Source organism: Centruroides sculpturatus, unplaced genomic scaffold (genome assembly GCF_000671375.1).
Source record: "Centruroides sculpturatus isolate CEXI.00-Female unplaced genomic scaffold, Cexi_2.0 scaffold1660, whole genome shotgun sequence".
NCBI classification, from domain to species: Eukaryota; Metazoa; Arthropoda; class Arachnida; order Scorpiones; family Buthidae; genus Centruroides; species Centruroides sculpturatus.
In genome coordinates this window covers 107,996-126,140 of record NW_019385752.1, presented here as the reverse complement: position 1 = coordinate 126,140, position 18,145 = coordinate 107,996, and the positions used below count along the sequence as shown (strand labels likewise).

Here is an 18,145-nt window from a genome sequence, read left to right as displayed (position 1 = left end):
GCTTATCAAAATAAGCAATAAAAAAACAAATAATGCGGTTTTTAATCAACAGATGGCGCAACGAATCTTTCGCATTTCAAAATTTTTAACGAATTTTCGAAATCAAAGCAAATGCGGTACAATTAAATAGAAGCTTGTCAGCATGTCTGACCTATGAATTATTTTAAATGTCACGCCTTAAGTTGTATATACGTAAACGAGTAAGGCGATTGAGCAAAATGAAAAAACACGCGTGATTTTATAGAAAAAAAATGGATTTTTTTTGAACATCCTATTCTATTTTGTGTATCCCTAACACTTTTTCTCTATACAAAACTCGGTAAGGCTATAAATCCAGTAGATAACCCTAGAGGTCAAACGAGCTTCTTCATAGCTTATCGCCAAGTGTAATGTTTCTTGTCGAATCGAAGCTTTTCCAAATACAAAACAAAAGAATGTAGGAAAAATTCGTGTAAACAAACAATCCTGCATTTTAAATGTACCTTTCATTCATAAATTGCCCCCTTGTAGTGTATATATGGCAGTATTCGGGAAGGAAACAAAGAAAAGTTTTAATATATTTTTAAACATTCGTTCTACGGAAAGGAAAAACATCCGCGTCGTACGATTGTGAATTTCCTTTTAAATAAAATACACTAGTGCAGACACACTGTTTTAACTAAATTACAATTAGTCAAATAATAAGATTTATAAGAGACTCACCTGTGGAGTGTGGTGTAGTTAGCGATCAGCTGTTCTGGCCGATTCGCTACACTTCTCCCTGTTCATAAAACATACACAAGGACGAATTGCATCACATTCGGCTACCCTCGACAGCCAATAGGACGACGAACTGAGCACGTGATTATGACAACAGGAAGTGTTTCTAACGTGGAAAAATGATGATTAACCTTGACTCTTTCTAATATTTTTAAAATATTCGAAACGTTTATTGTATATTTATATAATTAAATATGTAAATAATATACCTTCCGAAGCGTTATCGATAAACACTGAAGAGTAATATTAAAAGGTTTTAAGAATGTTAATGCATATCCTACCACGGCTTTAATTATGTAAAACTGGTTTTTATATTAATAGAATTTAATATATGCATTAAGGTTGACGATAAAAATTTCATTTCTTTTTAAAATTTATGCTTAAAAATCGAACAATTTTCGATGTGTCCCTTCTATTGTTTGTTTGTTTGTTTTTTTGTCAAACAAATTGTGCAACTTGGTAAACATTTGCATGCAAATTTGATCTTAATCTTATAATACTTCGATTTTTAATACAGGAAATTTAGATTAAATACAATAAGAAGAAAACGATAATATAAATTTATGCATATTTTTTTAACCATATCACAATAGAAATATTCTTATAAAACAGGCTGGAGACAACTTTTCAATGCCAATACAGTTCTATTAACAAAAAATGCTTTAATTTTATAAAGTTAATTTTGACTGAATAGCTCAAAAGTTTAGCTCATAAATAAATAAATATTGAATAATTATTATCTGTGGAGTATTACAAGCATTTCCCCCCTTCTTTTTTTTTATCAATTTTATAGATAAAATTAACAACAACAAAGATTATAAAGCATAAAAAGTTTTCTTGTAAAGTAAAAGAGGATATACAGTAACAAACAAGTGTGGAGGTCATGTTGTTGCTAGGGTCTCATGCAATTTTAGGAGGAAAGAATCGTAGGAAATCACAAAGAATATATCTTATAATGTAAAATTAACGTTTGGGATGTCAAATGTGTAAAAGTGAATTATTAATTGATTTTAATAAATAAATTTCGTTATGCCTTTATACTTTTATAAGTATTAGAAAAATAATTTTAGTATTTGGAACATGAATTAATTTTGTAAAATGTTAGTTTAACTTTTAGTATTATTATAATTTTTGCCTACAAACAACATATCTATACGCTTTTCAATTCATTTGAAAAGGATAATTACGTACATAAATTCGTTCACTGAACTTTTAAGCATCAGATGATGTGAAATATGCAAATAAGAAAAAAATAGTGTTTTTTTTCGAAAGTGAAATGGCTTTGTATTCATTAGTAGATTGTTACAGTTAATCTGATTTTAAAATAACGCTTATTTCCGTAACCAAGGATCTGTTTAAAATTTTTGAACTTCGGTTAAATTAATTTATAGAAAGATAAACAAATTCTAATCTCCAGTCATGTAAATTAGAATGAATTCAATTAACTGCTAAAAATAGACCGAAAGTAAGTAGATAAAATCTGTTTAATCCTTTAAGTTGATCAAATAAAAATTTTAGGAGCATTTATAGCGTTTTATAATCCATTAAATTCGTAGTAAATGAGGTGAATGACCTCTGCCTCTCTCTAATAAAATATTTTTGATTAATCGGAGCTTGAGCTGTAATAATGAATTAAAGGGAATTAATTGAATAAAGTGAAATATCCTGAAATCACTTGATGATGTTAGACTAATTAGTATCGATCATAAATAAATCATTTGTCTAATAATTAAATTTTAAAAAAAATACTACTAAACCTGTTAATTATTTAAGCAGCCAATGTTTGATACTTATAAAAATTACCTTTTATGTTTAGGATTTAAAGAATTAAACAGATTTTATCTACTTAGTTTAGCCTATTTTTACAAATTAAATCGTATAAATTGCAATGCATTTAATTAAGAATTACGGATCTGCCGAAGTTTAATGGAAGACTCGTCGTTAAAATGAATTGCAGTCACTTTCTTATGCGCATTATTCATATTCGCATGAATAAAATGCATAAAAAAGTAACCTTTTTTTGTAAAAATTTTAAATTAAAATGAAACTGTTTAGTTATAATTCATTGAGATTTAAAATTTTAATTTTAAGAAAGTGGATTTACTCTATTTAGCGATTTAAAAATGCTCAAATTTACATACCTGCTTTGCAATTATTGTTTAGAAACTGTAAATTGTCTTAATTTATTATGTTTAATATAAATATGTATGATTTTAATTTCCACAGACTTGACTTTTATTATGTAAATGACGATTCTTCGTACGAAATATCATCCAAAAAAAAACTTCAATTCACCTGTAAATTAAAATTATTTATATAAAATTTACTTCTCGATAATTATTATACATACAGGATATATTTTTAATATAAATTTTTTTTTAAATTTAGGCTACTTAAAATTTATATAAATAACAAATTAAGCACTACAGATATACAAAGAATACTCGAATATATCTGAAATAGCTGTATTTCATTATGCATTTCCGTTCTCATTTCATAGTAAAATGAGAACGGAAACAATTTTGAGGAGATATATGAAATGACTTTAGAAATTAAAAAAAAAAAACATATCTTAGAAAATATAGTCATTAACAACTTGATAAGAGAGGGGAAAAAAATAGATTTAGTGAAGAAGCTAATACAAAAATAATATGCCAAGGACAAATAGCGGAATCACTGCTAAACAAAAAGTAATTTCTCTAAGTGAACAGAACGGAAATGCTGTTTCCCCCTATGAAAACATAATTGATAATTTTAATAAGTTCTATTATTTTAAATTCATATATTTTATAATTGAGTTTTGATAAATCTTTTAATAACAACTTTTCAAAAAATCAATTCTACGGTAAGATAATTCTTAAAACTAATATTATTTTTAAAATATCGAACTCTGAGCTGTGTATAATCAATCACAGTATATATATCTATATCTACTCTAGCTATAAACAAATAAATTTATTTTCTATAATTAAACTTTAAAAAATAAATATGCTTTATCAATAAGTTGAATAATACTTCGATTCAAACTCTCCAGCCGGCTTGCCTAATCATGTATAAAATAAATGATTTTTGATGAATTACCATTAACATTATTGAAGATCTATTTTGGAATAGAAAATTTTTTTAAATTAGTAAGAAAAAAATAATCTAAAAAAAAAGTTGACATTTGTCGGGAATATACAAATTAGATTTCTCAAAATGGTGGAAAAAGACAAAATGGAGGCACCAAAACATGATAAAAGTGGTTCTTATTAACAAGATACTATATAAAGAATGACCCAAGCCACTCCACAAGCTTCGATGTGATGAAATTCCCAAATTAAAATGATTATTTCTCCTTCGAGTAGGTTGACGACACCGAAAGTGATACAGATCCGGAAGTTTAGGAAGATATGAGAAACAGTAATTACATTCCGAATAATTACATTTTACAACTTAAAAAAGACGTATAATTTAAGCTCTAAAAACGCGATCGATGAAAAAAATATGCTAATGAATCGTAGCCATTTCAAATTACTCTAAGCCAACCAGGATGTATCGTTTCGATATGAAGGTGTGCTTTAATGAATGAAGTATTTTTACTTTTCTTCTTTTTGTTATATATAACAGAGGGAAAGGTAAAGCTCCAGCAATCGAATGCTGGAGCTTCATCTTTCCCTAAGGAAAAACAATTTTTTTAAAAATAAAAAATAAAGTGTGGCCCAAAGAAATGCCAAGTGTTTAGTCACGTCTATCAATAGATCAATGTGTAAAGACGTGGAAAGGAACGAAGAATCAAAAGGAAAAAAAGTCTTTGTTCCTGAATGAAAAACTGTGCTTTCATAGAAGTCCATAATACTGAATAAAAAGAACTGGAGGATCGAACTCCCGTGCGTATAAAAAACAGGAAAATTAATAGGTGAAGACATATTTCCAAGTGCAATGGCCCTATTGTTTTCAAAGATGAAACGGATAAAGATTTAACACGATGAAAGATATTTAGGGAAAAATTTATATTTTCAGTTATTGTCCGTAGGAAATACGGTCAGAGAAGAAAAATGTAGGATATTCATAGAATTCTCTCAAGATCAGGAGTATCGTTAGACTCGAAAGCACAAAGAACTCGATCAGAGCCCGTTGATAAGCAGTTTCAAAGCATAATGAATAATTTTAGAATATTGGATAAGTATAAATTTTTAATGATCTAAAATTAATGGAGTTTCTCGTTCTCATCCATAACAGTAGAGTTCACTATAGTGGATCAAATTGAGATAACGTTAACGCTCGAAGGTTCTCGTAGAACTTAATCCAATTTAAAATATTTAATGTTTAAATTGTCTGGGTTTCGAGTTGATAATAATAGGAAGAAGATACATTACACTTGCAATGTGCACACAATGGAAATGTTGACTTTTTCCAATTGATAGAGAAGTCCTTGCTTAGGAATATTTCTATATATGGCATACCACTCATATATTTGTTTTAAGTTATTGTCTCAGTATGACATTTATAACACTAACTTATACTATGTTGACGCAAGATATAAGACGACACAACGTGAGATAAAATAATTAAATTTAAAAAGAAATGCTTAATCAAACTATTTGCAAATTTGCGCAGAATTTTCTTTTGGATGTTTACTACTTGATTTCTAATTTTTATTCAAAATAAATACAAATAGAGAATTCTTTCTCGTGTTTTTAGAAATTTACAATCCTACCTGAAAGTCGTTAACAGTTTTGTAAACACGTATCACAAGCAGGAACCATAAAAATGAGAAATAAGAATTCAGGCTAACCCTTTTTTCAATTTTTTAATGATAATTTTTCGTTTTTGCTTAAAAGAGACCTCACTTTTCAACAGAATGTGTCTGTTTCTGCAGTGACTAAAATATTTTGATATCCCTAAAACTACTTACTATAAATTATATTAATAAATCCAGCAGTGAGTTGCGTAACTTTTCCGACCAAAAAAAGTTAAAGTTGTGTGGCGATATCTGTTAAAAAGTTTTTAAATAAAATTTTATATTATTAATTATTATAAAATAACAAAAAGTTTAATTATCAGGGCAGACACGAGTTTCATAATATGCTAATAACGAGTAAAATCTTCATTAAGTCCAACCCCATTCAAAATATGGCACGTGACCCCCTATTTCCCCACCCACCCCTCGGCCTTTAATCACCAAAATTTAACAGCATCAATCCCCCTTTTTAAAAAATAAATTTAAAAATTCATAATTGAACAGTTAACCATTCTTTCTGTTGAAATGCCATTATCTCGAATGAAAACTCATTCTTGACATTTATTATTAGAAGCTATTTCGTCAAGTCGATGCACTGTTTAATCTGGCTAATTAACAACTCGTAAACAAACCGAATCTCGCTATTTAAAACTGATATATTCGATCGATCGAGGTCGTCTGTCTTCGACGCCATTGATAAAAATTGAATACTTACGTCATATACGCGCGCTTATAATATCAATTAATACGCATTCTATTTATAGCAGGCGTGAGTAAGTTATATTTAAAACGCCAATGAATATAATAAATTTTATTATGTAAAATATCTCGAAATAAACAATTGAAAAAGAAAGAAAGAAAGAATTTTCTTCTTCCAGTTTCGTTGATACAAAAATGGAAATTACCGTTAACAATACTTCTCGATGTTATGTGTAATTTAAAAATAGTTTCGTAGAAAGTTACATTTTTTTTTAATTTTTTGCTTGTATTTATGTAATTTATAAATAAAATTATCGGCCAGACAAAATATAACAAGCTTTAAAATATAAATTAACATGGGATTCGCTGTAACAGGTGGGAATCAAATAAACAAAGTGGGAACAAGACCTGCGACAGTTAGCGCTATCTAATGTGGAACAGATGTATTGAATTCAACAGACTCGCGTCTACTACAGGATAAAAATGGACGATCAGCTGATGCTTGACTACTGAATAAATTGTATAAAGCACGGTAAGACTGTAGAAAACGGAAAAATATTCGGTATCGTGCGAATCCGGTTAACACAGATTTTATTGTAATAAAACTGATATAAAGATTTAATTACTCTAAAGTCTGCAATTTTATAGACAATCGTTAGAAATTTTATAAATACTTCAATAGGAGAGAAGTTTTTATCTCTTAAAATTCATTTCTGCGAATGTGTTTCTATATAAACAGATGAAACAGCAATTTTAATATCCGAATATAAATACTACATTAATTAATATAAATCACAAATCGTTTGGTGTAATTACTAAATAATTAAACAACAAATTACACTAGAAAACGAAATATCATTAATTAATATAAAACAATTAATTACTAGGTTATTTACAGTCGGTGGAGGAGAATCTTGTGTTTTGTCGATATTAATATTTAACAAATTAATATAAAACAAAAATAAGTTAAAACTTATTTTAAGAAGCAAAACATAAATACATAATTAAATATTTTTTTTTCCTAAATAAGTAATATACACGTATCAGAACACACGACATTGTTTCCGGATAGCACGGAATTCTGTCGGTCACCTGTTGATTTTCTAGGAAATTATTTATTTGTTTCATTTCTCACTAAACATTGCTTGTGTAATTACCATAAATTTTCTCGTAATGATAAATTTCTCGTATTTCTCATACCATTAATTTTCATAAAAATTAGTCTTTTGTAAGTGGACAAATTGATTTTTTTTCCTTTCAAATAGATGCAGAACCGTTTATTTCTTAAATATCCTTATCATTTATTCAGTACTTTTTAAAATATTTTATTGTTATGTTTATTTGTTTATACAATAATAATGATGTAAAATAATCAATTTTTCTTCGAATTTACCTTTAACTAGAGTAAACACTTCTAATCCAGACGAGCAGTAATTTGTCTTTGACATTTCTAAGTATAGTATACGTATACGTTAGGGGCCCTTATGAAGATCATTGTGTTGCTCTTACGTTTGGCTTCTTCTTTTGTGATTCGTCTAACACTCCTTTGAAACGTGAAGCTAATTATAGGTTCGAGGATAATATATTTAATTCAATCGACATAAATGATATTTATAAACATATTTTCGTTGACTCAAAATACAAGTATTAATAGTTATATAATATTTTCAGTGTCTGTTCGATTTTACTTGTGATATATTTGTTGAAGTTGAAATTACAAGGAGCGAGCTATATTAATATAAATATACTGTAATTTTGCTTCTGAAAGGCACAAATTCTTATTTGTTTACTTTTTATGTTATTGAAATTTTGCTAAGATAACTTCTATAGAAGAATTTTGGATGTTGACATTTTGAAAATCATGTTTTACAACAAATTTTAGAAAAAAAAAAAAAATATTTCGAAATAGATGCAGAATATAGCAAAGATAAAGTACTTAAAAGTAGTAATAAAGTTTTCCATATTCTATAGGTGATTTTTATGTTGTTTTATAAAATAGATTTTAATTATAACTATATGCAAAGGAAAGTTAATATTTTAATTCCCCGCAACAAATAAACATATTTGTTATATAATTTAAATATATAGGCCTATATATAACTGTGCGTGTAAATAACAAACACATATCGATGTTTGCGTAATGTTTACACTAATATTCATCTAATTCATGTTATACGTAATAATATATGTAGCCTCCAATCTATTAATGTCGAAGTAAAATTTCAATCGATAACATTGTAATTAAACTCAGCTTTAATGAGGGAAAAAAACTGTAAAAAGTATATATTTTCAATACAATAAAAATACATTTAAAGATATATGTCTGACACATGCACAACGCAACAAAGAACAATTCTTTCACGTTATTGTTTCGGGGAACAATCTTACATCAACTTTCAATGCCGCACATAATTTGTGAATCATTATTTTAAAAAATAATAGTTCTTTATTAGATTTTTAATTACTTTATACAGTACTATAAAAATATACAATTAAATTCATTTTTTATGAAACAATTATACTAATTTTGTTATTATAAGTTCAATTGATCTTAATACGTATATTAAAGTTCAAATGAACTTATTTTAAACAAAATTATGTTGAACTATATAATCAAATATAAAAATACCATATCATATTTGAATAATTCCTTTAAATTTGATTTCTTTACGTATAAATTTTGAAATAAAAAGCAAGAAAAATTATTTGAATAGCTTCATTATAACTGATTTCTTTACGGAAAAACTTAGAAAAAAAAAGCAAGAAAAATGAATTAAATAGCTTCATTATAGCTATTTTATGAATGGAAAATCTTATATAAGATAATCATGAACAATGGATTAGCGAAACATATAAATTCTATGAAATCTGATCCACATACGAAAGCTATAAATATATATAAATGACACTTCGAATCATTAAGTATAATTTTAAATGTAAACAACGTAAATCTCGAATTATTTATGTCATTGACATTATCTAGAGGTTTTCAGCAGTTACAATTAAAAGAATAATGTGTAAGATAACCAAGATTCTTCTATAAATTTAAGTTACCATCCAAGGATAATCTATAGAAATTATTTGAAACATTTCAGGAAATCGCAATATATACTTATACGAAATGTTTCACTACTGGAATTGAAGGCAGAAATTATTATATTAAAAGCGTGTAATAAGTTTTTATATATTATTAGTACGAGAAATTCTCGACTTACCTGTTATAGAAGCTATACAAGATACAGGATAATCTATACGTAAAGAGAATAAGTATCTAACTAAGTATTCCCATAAGAACTATGACTAATAGTGACTCTGCCTGGAAAGGAATTATCTCATCGATTATGAGCTAATTCTTCATTTAATAGACAAACAGTAAACTTTATTAGAATTAATTCTCGGTCGTTAGTATAAAAACAATTGAAAATTCGTAATAAACATTAATTTTTTAAAATAAAATGTTGTTTATATTTTAAAAAATAATATAAAAAGCCTGATTCTTATTCTATTATTCTATTTAACCAGTTAGAAAGTAGAACACTTTCTGATAACATCTTACAATATACGAAAAAAAGTAACACAGTAACAGTTTCAATTATTATATCTAAGCCATTTTCTTTACCATTGAAAAAAGTACTGATTATCTTTAAAAGTAAACAGTCGTAAATTTTTTAAATTGATAACTCTCCCTAATGAGAATCACAAATAAAAACAAACTTAACACAAACAACTTGTGTAAGCACCATACAATATCTTGAAGTATGTTTTAAAGCTAGACGATTCATCTTAGAGAGAAATATTTAAAATGTTCTTAACAATCTTGCTTTAAGTATAATTTATAATATAGAAAAACGATATATTTTCCTATCTGAATGAATTTTATACAAGGTCTGGGGTTTGTGTAATATTCGCTTTTTAATGATTTACATTTCTTCTTATTAAACATATTTGTAAAGTTGATAATTGCTCGTCATCAAGTTTAAGTAACCTTCACTACTCGATTCTCTTCAAATGTATACAATTTTCTATACTTTCTTTGTCTTGTCATTTCTTATTCTTTATTATAAGGAAATAAATTCGCAAAGTTTAAGTTCTCAAATTGATTAAAGTGAAAAAAAATTTTTTTTTTGGACTTTAATATCTGCCTCCACACTTCTACAAATTGACTTTTTCGACTCTAAGCAAGTTTCTCCACCTACATTAATACTTTCGTGACATTATCCCTTTCTATTTTTTGCCGACTTTTTATTTTAACACACAAAATACGTACCTTGATAGATTTACATGACAGTCATGACATTACTAATCTAGATCAGTCGTGATATATCAGACGTGACAACAACTTGCGGCTACTGTCAATATAGAGATTTAGCTTCTACTGGCAATATAAATGTCTTTCTTTAAAAATAATAAATATATCGAGTTTTAAAATAATTTATTGTGAAGAATTGAATTTTATTCGTTAAAAAATGCAATAGAATTTTATAAAATTTGAAAAACAATTTCCAGTGTAGTGTTCTTTTTAAAAAATACTTGTCTAGATTTCTAGAATATGTTAGGATTGTATACAGTACTTTGAAACTAGACTCTTCATAATTCTTTATTACAGATTCATTGCGTCAAAAAGTCTGATTCTAAAGTTTAATAAGTTTAATTTATAATTAATTTAGATTTAAATTAGTGATTTATGTAATTGGAAAGATTCGTAACTAAGTGATTAATAGTCTTGTTTGATATGCACGTTTAATAATTTACAATAGATCTACACAAGTTATGAACTTTGGCTCTATATGATTCCTAATTACTAACTGTATTACTGTATTTTAATTTATTATTCTAGTTGTATAATTATGCAAAACAAATTATTGATTTTATAAAATAAATTTAGTAACCTTAATATCCATTTGTATCAACTAACCGAAAAGAATTTTCGAGTTTTCACCTCTAGATAGGCTAATATTCATCATGTTCTGCACCACCATCATCATCACTTTTCTATAAACTATTTATATGTAATGTAGTATGTATTTAAAAACATTGATAAAGAATATTTATTCAGTGATCTATATTTGTATTTTATACTGGAATACGATTTTTCAACTCAAAACTTGGGGGAAACATTGCATTTTACAGTACTAAATAGTATCCTAAGAATTTTAATGATTACCTGGTTAAATACTTCCCAACAAAAGTTAAATTATTAAGAAAAACAGTGAATCACAATGTATAAATATATCAAAAACTTTTTGTATGTATAATTATATATATATATATATTTATTTAAAAATATTTATATTAACTTTGTGATAAACCAGCAGAAATAAATTGTGTTTAAAAAGAATATTTCTATTAAATATTGTTCCTTTACATGTAAATAACTTTTATACAAAACGTGTTCAATGTACTATGTATTTGTAGAAAGTATAATATAATAAATATAAAGAAATTAAAGGCTAATTAAATTAAACAAAAAGTATGTTAAATTTGTTATCACTAAGCGAGAAAAAAACTATATAAAATTAACAAACAAATGGAAATTTTTACTATGGGATGTATCAAAACGGCATAAATTATATTACAATACAAAAAGACACATACTGTTTACAAATTCTGCTGAACTGGACTATATCATGATGTCTAGGACTTGTGAAAGTCCTAGGAACACAGTTTATAGAGATTACACATTAAGTACGAGTTAAATTGATCACAGTTTTGTTGTTAGTTAGACATAAAGAAATGACAAAACATTACAAGCTCTGAACAGAGATCAAATCATGATGAAATCTATCTCGAAAACTAAATTAAAAATGTTTCTCCAATATCAGTAATCTGTTTTTTTTTTTTTTTTTGCATAATATTTGTATAAATTTTGTTTTTATTAAATTTGAAGGATACTAAAAAATTAAACAAAATATATTTTAACTTATATGATATAAATATTTTAATAAAAGATCAACACATTTTTTTTTCTAATACTAATTTAACCTAGATCAGTTTTTGCAAAATCAAAAAATTGACCTTAATAAAAATCAATAAGCCTTTTTTAACTATTAAAATAATATAATTTTAATAACTTATAATAATCAGTTATAATATTTACAATATTTACATTTCGAATATACAGTGAAACCTCCATTAACGGACACTCCCGAACAGCGGACACCTTTTCTTAACGGACATTTTTACAATCTCCAAACCATTCAAATAGAACATTATATTTACCTGTAAATAACGGACAAATTCAGTCTCGATGGTGTCCGTTATTCGGAGATTATACTGTATATTTTTTTTTACAATTTACAAAGGCTAAAAACTGAGCCGATACGTCTTTTTCTACATTAAAAAGTTTATAAATCATAGTGTTGATATTATAAAAAAAAATTGTTTTTATTTAATCCGTGCCATCGAAATAGAAAATCAGTGTTAATAATCAAAATATAAACAGTTCTGTAACAAATTCAGGATTCACTTTGATTATGAATTCGGACTTTGGTATTTTTCATCCATAAATTGTACAGTGTAAAATTCTAGTGAAAAGTTTCATGAAGTATTACAGTATCAAGTAAAATGATTATTATTAAGTTAATTCGTGAGCAGTAAATTGAGAGAAAAATATATTCGTAAATATTTAAAATATAGCCTAAGTTACTTTGTTTTTTGGGTCAAGAACGATCAGATAAAAATAAATAATCGAATTTTCGCAGGATATTGTTTTTCATAGCCGAATTAAACCCGAAAATTCAGTTGTTGTTTTTTTTAATATAATTCGATTTGCATTAAGAAACAATGCGAAATTACTCGACCTAGAAACCGCATCGATTTAATTATCTAACTTGTAAGATAAATTAAAAGACTTGTAACCGTTAGAATATACGAAACGAAGAGATTCGAATGGAAAAATAACTTACAAAATATCAAAAAAATGGTGCAATAGTTATTTAGTTTTTGTAATTGGTATATGTTTGTAACAAATATTTAAGGTTGGTCAGTCAGATTTTCTGAATATTTCTCTGTAATATTAAATTCGTATGACTAATATCTGGTCGGATTAACCAACAGAATGTGTTCTACTTTGTACCGTGAGTATTATGGTGTAATATATTGTGTGTATCAGCTAGAATTTATTAAACACTTTGATTTATGTAAATATATTTGTTATAGAATAAGTCGAAGTAAAATTTTGAAGTGTACATCATAATTTATATATAATGGCATCATTGATGTAGAGACGGCCATTTAGATACTAAAAAGGAAGAACGATTTATTAGAGACTTTTTAGAAGTGTTTTTTTATATTTAATTTGTTTTTAATGATAGTAATTTGCAGTTATGTGAATGGTGAGGTCAAAGCGAAGCGCGCTCCCACCGGGATGCTTAGTCAGAATTATTCGTGAAAGAACGTGTATGTTTTAATGGTGGTACTACATGACATGTTGCTGTTGTTAAATGGACCACCATTCGAGAGGATGAGCGCCTGTGGTGACCTTCTAAAAGCCTATGGGGTTGTTCATAAATGATGTCCACACTAGAAGGGAGGGAGGGGTTGTGACAAAGTCGGACAAAGGGGAGGGCAGGAGTTGAACTTCAGTGCACGTCTGTTTATTAAATTCTATTCATTAAATTTTATGCATTTTATTACATTTATTTCAAAATTTTTTGTATGTTTCTACTTATGGTATCCATCATTCGTAAAATGATAAAGGTTTTAAGGGGATCGAGTTTTGTTGGACGTCCGAGGAGGAGTTACGAAGACTTGGACAAAGTGGAACAACGGGAGACTCCTATGAAGTAAGGGAGTAAATAAAAAACGGACAGTACTAATTTACAGTATACATTTTTAAATTTGTTAGATGTATGAATATACGACAAATATTCGCATGCCCACTTTCCACTTCATAAAGCTACTACTCTTTCTTCATTGTGCATACTTTATTAGATTCCAAAAACTTGAATTGAATAAGATCAGTGTGAATCTATAAAGTCCTATGTTTAATTAAACCAAATCGAACCGTACTGGATGATCAGTCATTCAAGACTTCAATTTTGATAAATATTTTAATTCATTTAAAAAGAACTGATTCGTTAAGAAAGATTCATAAAAGCGGATTATTTCTTTAGATCTCAATATAATATACTTTAGTCAATAGTATTCGTTGTTTTGTGACGATATTTAAAACAATTTTTTTAAACATATTTTAAAATATTTAATTTATAGTTTGGCTAAAGTAACAGATACCTTGAAGCAATGAAAATATCAGTTATAAACATTCAAATTTTTGAAGCAATTCATTTCAATTTTTCCAGTAAACTTCTGAAATATTTTGTTGACATTCAAGGCAGCAAAGTTTAAATTTTACCTTATTTTTACTACAAACGATTATATTTTTAGCCTTGTATTTTCATTAACTATTATTCAGTTATGGACAATCAATATTATGTTGCAATTTCATGAAAGACAAAGCTAATACTAATATTTAATTTGAAAATTCCGTGGCTCTGGTAAGTAATATTGCATGTAAAAGATGAAATCAGTCGTGTTTTAATGATACAGCAATTTAGTAAAAGGGTATATTCATTTCTGCAATTTTCAGCAGTTAAATTAGTAAATTAATTACATCGACACAGCTTACAAGAAATTGGATCTCTCTGGATTAATAATGAAACAATAAAAATAGAGATTACACTACGATCGCGCTAATCCGAACCATTTGTAATCCAAACAACTACCATTTTCCTAACTATAATAATAGATTTGTCAACTGCAGACTTGTAAAATAAACAAAAGTCACGTGTTGCGAATATTGCTGCTCAATCTTTCTGTGACCCCGTTTTACTTCACAGTAGTAAATAGAGGTTAGAATTGTTGTTAAGTATCTTACAACAGTAAAAAATGATCTAAAAGTATAAGATTCATATCCTAATATTATACCCCGTTAATCCGAATTACCAGAGGTCTCAATTCGAATTAGCGCGACCGTACTGTATGTATATTCTGAGTTCGTTTGTTGTAATTAGAAGTGTAAATCTATTTCTAATGATTAAAAATTTTTTTAAATGACTTAAATATATATAATTTATTTATTTATTTATTTATTTGTGTAATAGATAAATTAATTGATGCAATAGAGGAAATCTTAGAGTAAAAATTTTCTCCAGACAAGCAATAAAATAAATAACATAACTCAAAATTCACTTCACGAACATTATACTTAATTGCTAATTAAAAATTTTGATCCAATATGTGTTTAAAAAAATTTTTAAAGCGCATTAAATAGAAGAAATTCATGATTTTGACCATAAAATTAATTCATCTTAAATTTTATACTTAACAGAAATTAACAGCAGCAGAGAAAGAATAATGTTTCTAATAAATTTTCAGCTATTTAAATTCGTGAAACCGTGCAAACGTATTTAATCATTCAAGGAGAAAAAAAAAATCCTGTTAAATTTAAACACTCGACATTTTATCATCATTATTTTTACATTGTTTTCAATACACGCATTTCTAGGAATTGCTCTCTATTCTGCAATTAGACGAAGCAACTGTAAAAAAAAAAAAAGAAAACTGATAAAAATATAAAAAACAACAAGTTTTCGCATTGTCGCAACTTATATTTTTGTATTTCAACATAAAAATGTTACTATATTAAAATAAACAAACTTAAGATACCATTAACTTGTGTCTATTATTCGAAAACAATTTACTATGAACACTGTGCATCTGAAAACATGATTTGATCCAATGAAAATATGGTTGGAATATGCGATACAAATAGATATGTATGCATGATGATAATACCATGCATACATGTGCATGGCATATAATTCCACGTGCATGTATGCACGTGATAATATTAATGCAGTAAGTAAGCTTTACTTATTGCATTAATATTATCATGTACAGTACTTACGTATATAATGCTGTATAATATATGTTGATATATATTCGATCACACATGAATTAAATTTACAATTATACAGCATTACATGGCAATTTAAACAATTAGACAGTCATTTAAATTAAAAGAAATATTTTAATTTTCATTGTTCCTCATTAAAAGTGACATGTTATCAACAAAGAAAAGTAAAATAATAGATCCAATTATCATTAATAAGAATAAAAACTAAAAAATATTTGCCAATGTTTCTATTTAAATCTAACAAGAATAAAATCTAATTTTAAAAAATAGTAAATAAGTAAGTCATATTATAAGAAACAGGTTTTAGAATTGCTTCTCTTTATAGACATCTGACCTTTTTAATTTAAAAAAAAATGATAATAAATACAATGGCTTAGTAGTGTATTTATTGAGTTAAAGCTTACAACAGTTGTCACCATGAGTGTCCCCAGTAAATTTTTCAGAGGGGGCAAAGCTTGGAGACAAATGATTACATCAATAAATTTTTATTTAATTACTTAATGTTGGGGGAGGTTTAAGATAGACAATAAATTTTAAGACAGATAAAGCGTTCCATGGTCGAAGATGTAAGATTACTGTACATATCTTAAAATCACTTACAATTATAATCTGTGAAATTATTTACTTGATCTCAGGTGTCTGTTTTCCCCCGCCTGCAGACGCCCGTGGTTGTCGCCTATATAAGAATATCAGTCAAAAATATTTCATGATCATGTAGTATTCGGGATATATTTAAAAATAGGTCATTCAAAATCTTGATTTCGAGCTTTTAAAACAGTTTTATATACGAAGGCCTATACAGACCTGTTCTGGAGAACATAAAAAATAATCTAATCAAATTGCACGTAACTTAAATATTTAAATCTTTGAATTACAAATAGGTAAGTCATATTAAATTTGCACGTATCACATTAAATTTAAAATAGTAATGTAAAAATTTTAAAATATGAGAAAGGTTCCGTTTGTAAATTCGAACGCCGGCAAATATAAATTCGGAACGCCGAATAACTGGAAACATTTTTAAAAAATAATATAAAAAGCCTGATTCTTATTCTATTATTCTATTTAACCAGTTAGAAAGTAGAACACTTTCTGATAACATCTTACAATATACGAAAAAAAGTAACACAGTAACAGTTTCAATTATTATATCTAAGCCATTTTCTTTACCATTGAAAAAAGTACTGATTATCTTTAAAAGTAAACAGTCGTAAATTTTTTAAATTGATAACTCTCCCTAATGAGAATCACAAATAAAAACAAACTTAACACAAACAACTTGTGTAAGCACCATACAATATCTTGAAGTATGTTTTAAAGCTAGACGATTCATCTTANAAATGAATAGATTTTTTTTTTTCGTTATTATTGAAGTCGACTTGATTATACATATTATAAATGAATTAAATATTGCAAATAGCTCTATAAAAGACGTGAATGTTTATTGCAATTACTTTTGATATGAAAAAATTATCATAAATCTAAATCTGTCTATTATTCGTTCATGATTTAATAAATGAAAATTAAATTAACCTCCATAATCCCAAATTTAATCAGTGCATCCTTTTATAAATAATTACGTCCTTCATAATGTATATCCTGACTTAAATAATTACTTAGGAATTGCGTATTTTATAAATATTCAAAAATAAAAGTGATTTTTTTTTAGTTAGAAATGTAACTTGAATCCCAATAGATTCAAAATTTTTAAATGAATTCATAATTTTGAAGTAGTATTAATTAGAATTTTAAATTTACTAAGTTTTTATGACTTTTTTTGCAGTAATAATCCATATTTTAGTATCCAAGATGGAAAAAATGTTCAACAAATTATCTTTATGAATGTGTAAATATATTTAAATTCTAATTTTAGAATAAATGTAAACTGATTGAAGACATGTTAGAAAGTTAACAAACAGAAACAACAATAATTATATTCCACTTTGTTTAAACAAAACCTAAAACAAACTGAAAAAACCCAGTAATTAAACAGGCAGATCTATGAAATAACTTTTAAAATAAACATTGTCAGTACCTTATCAAATTTC

The 18,145-nt window shown here is 26.7% G+C and overlaps 1 protein-coding gene across 5 annotated transcripts in view; it reads right to left on the bottom strand.

The window, feature by feature from the left end:
- The window catches only part of LOC111641785 (G protein-activated inward rectifier potassium channel 3-like), a 37,047-nt gene that overhangs the window by 4,033 nt on the left and 14,869 nt on the right, over nt 1–18,145 (bottom strand). For all 5 annotated transcript variants that reach the window (XM_023388006.1, XM_023388002.1, XM_023388005.1 and 2 more), the window contains 2 exons: nt 2,901–3,054; nt 703–865 (listed from right to left, as the gene is read on the bottom strand). The gene's annotated coding sequence lies outside the window, so the exon portion shown is untranslated. The remainder of the gene's footprint in view (nt 1–702; nt 866–2,900; nt 3,055–18,145) is intronic.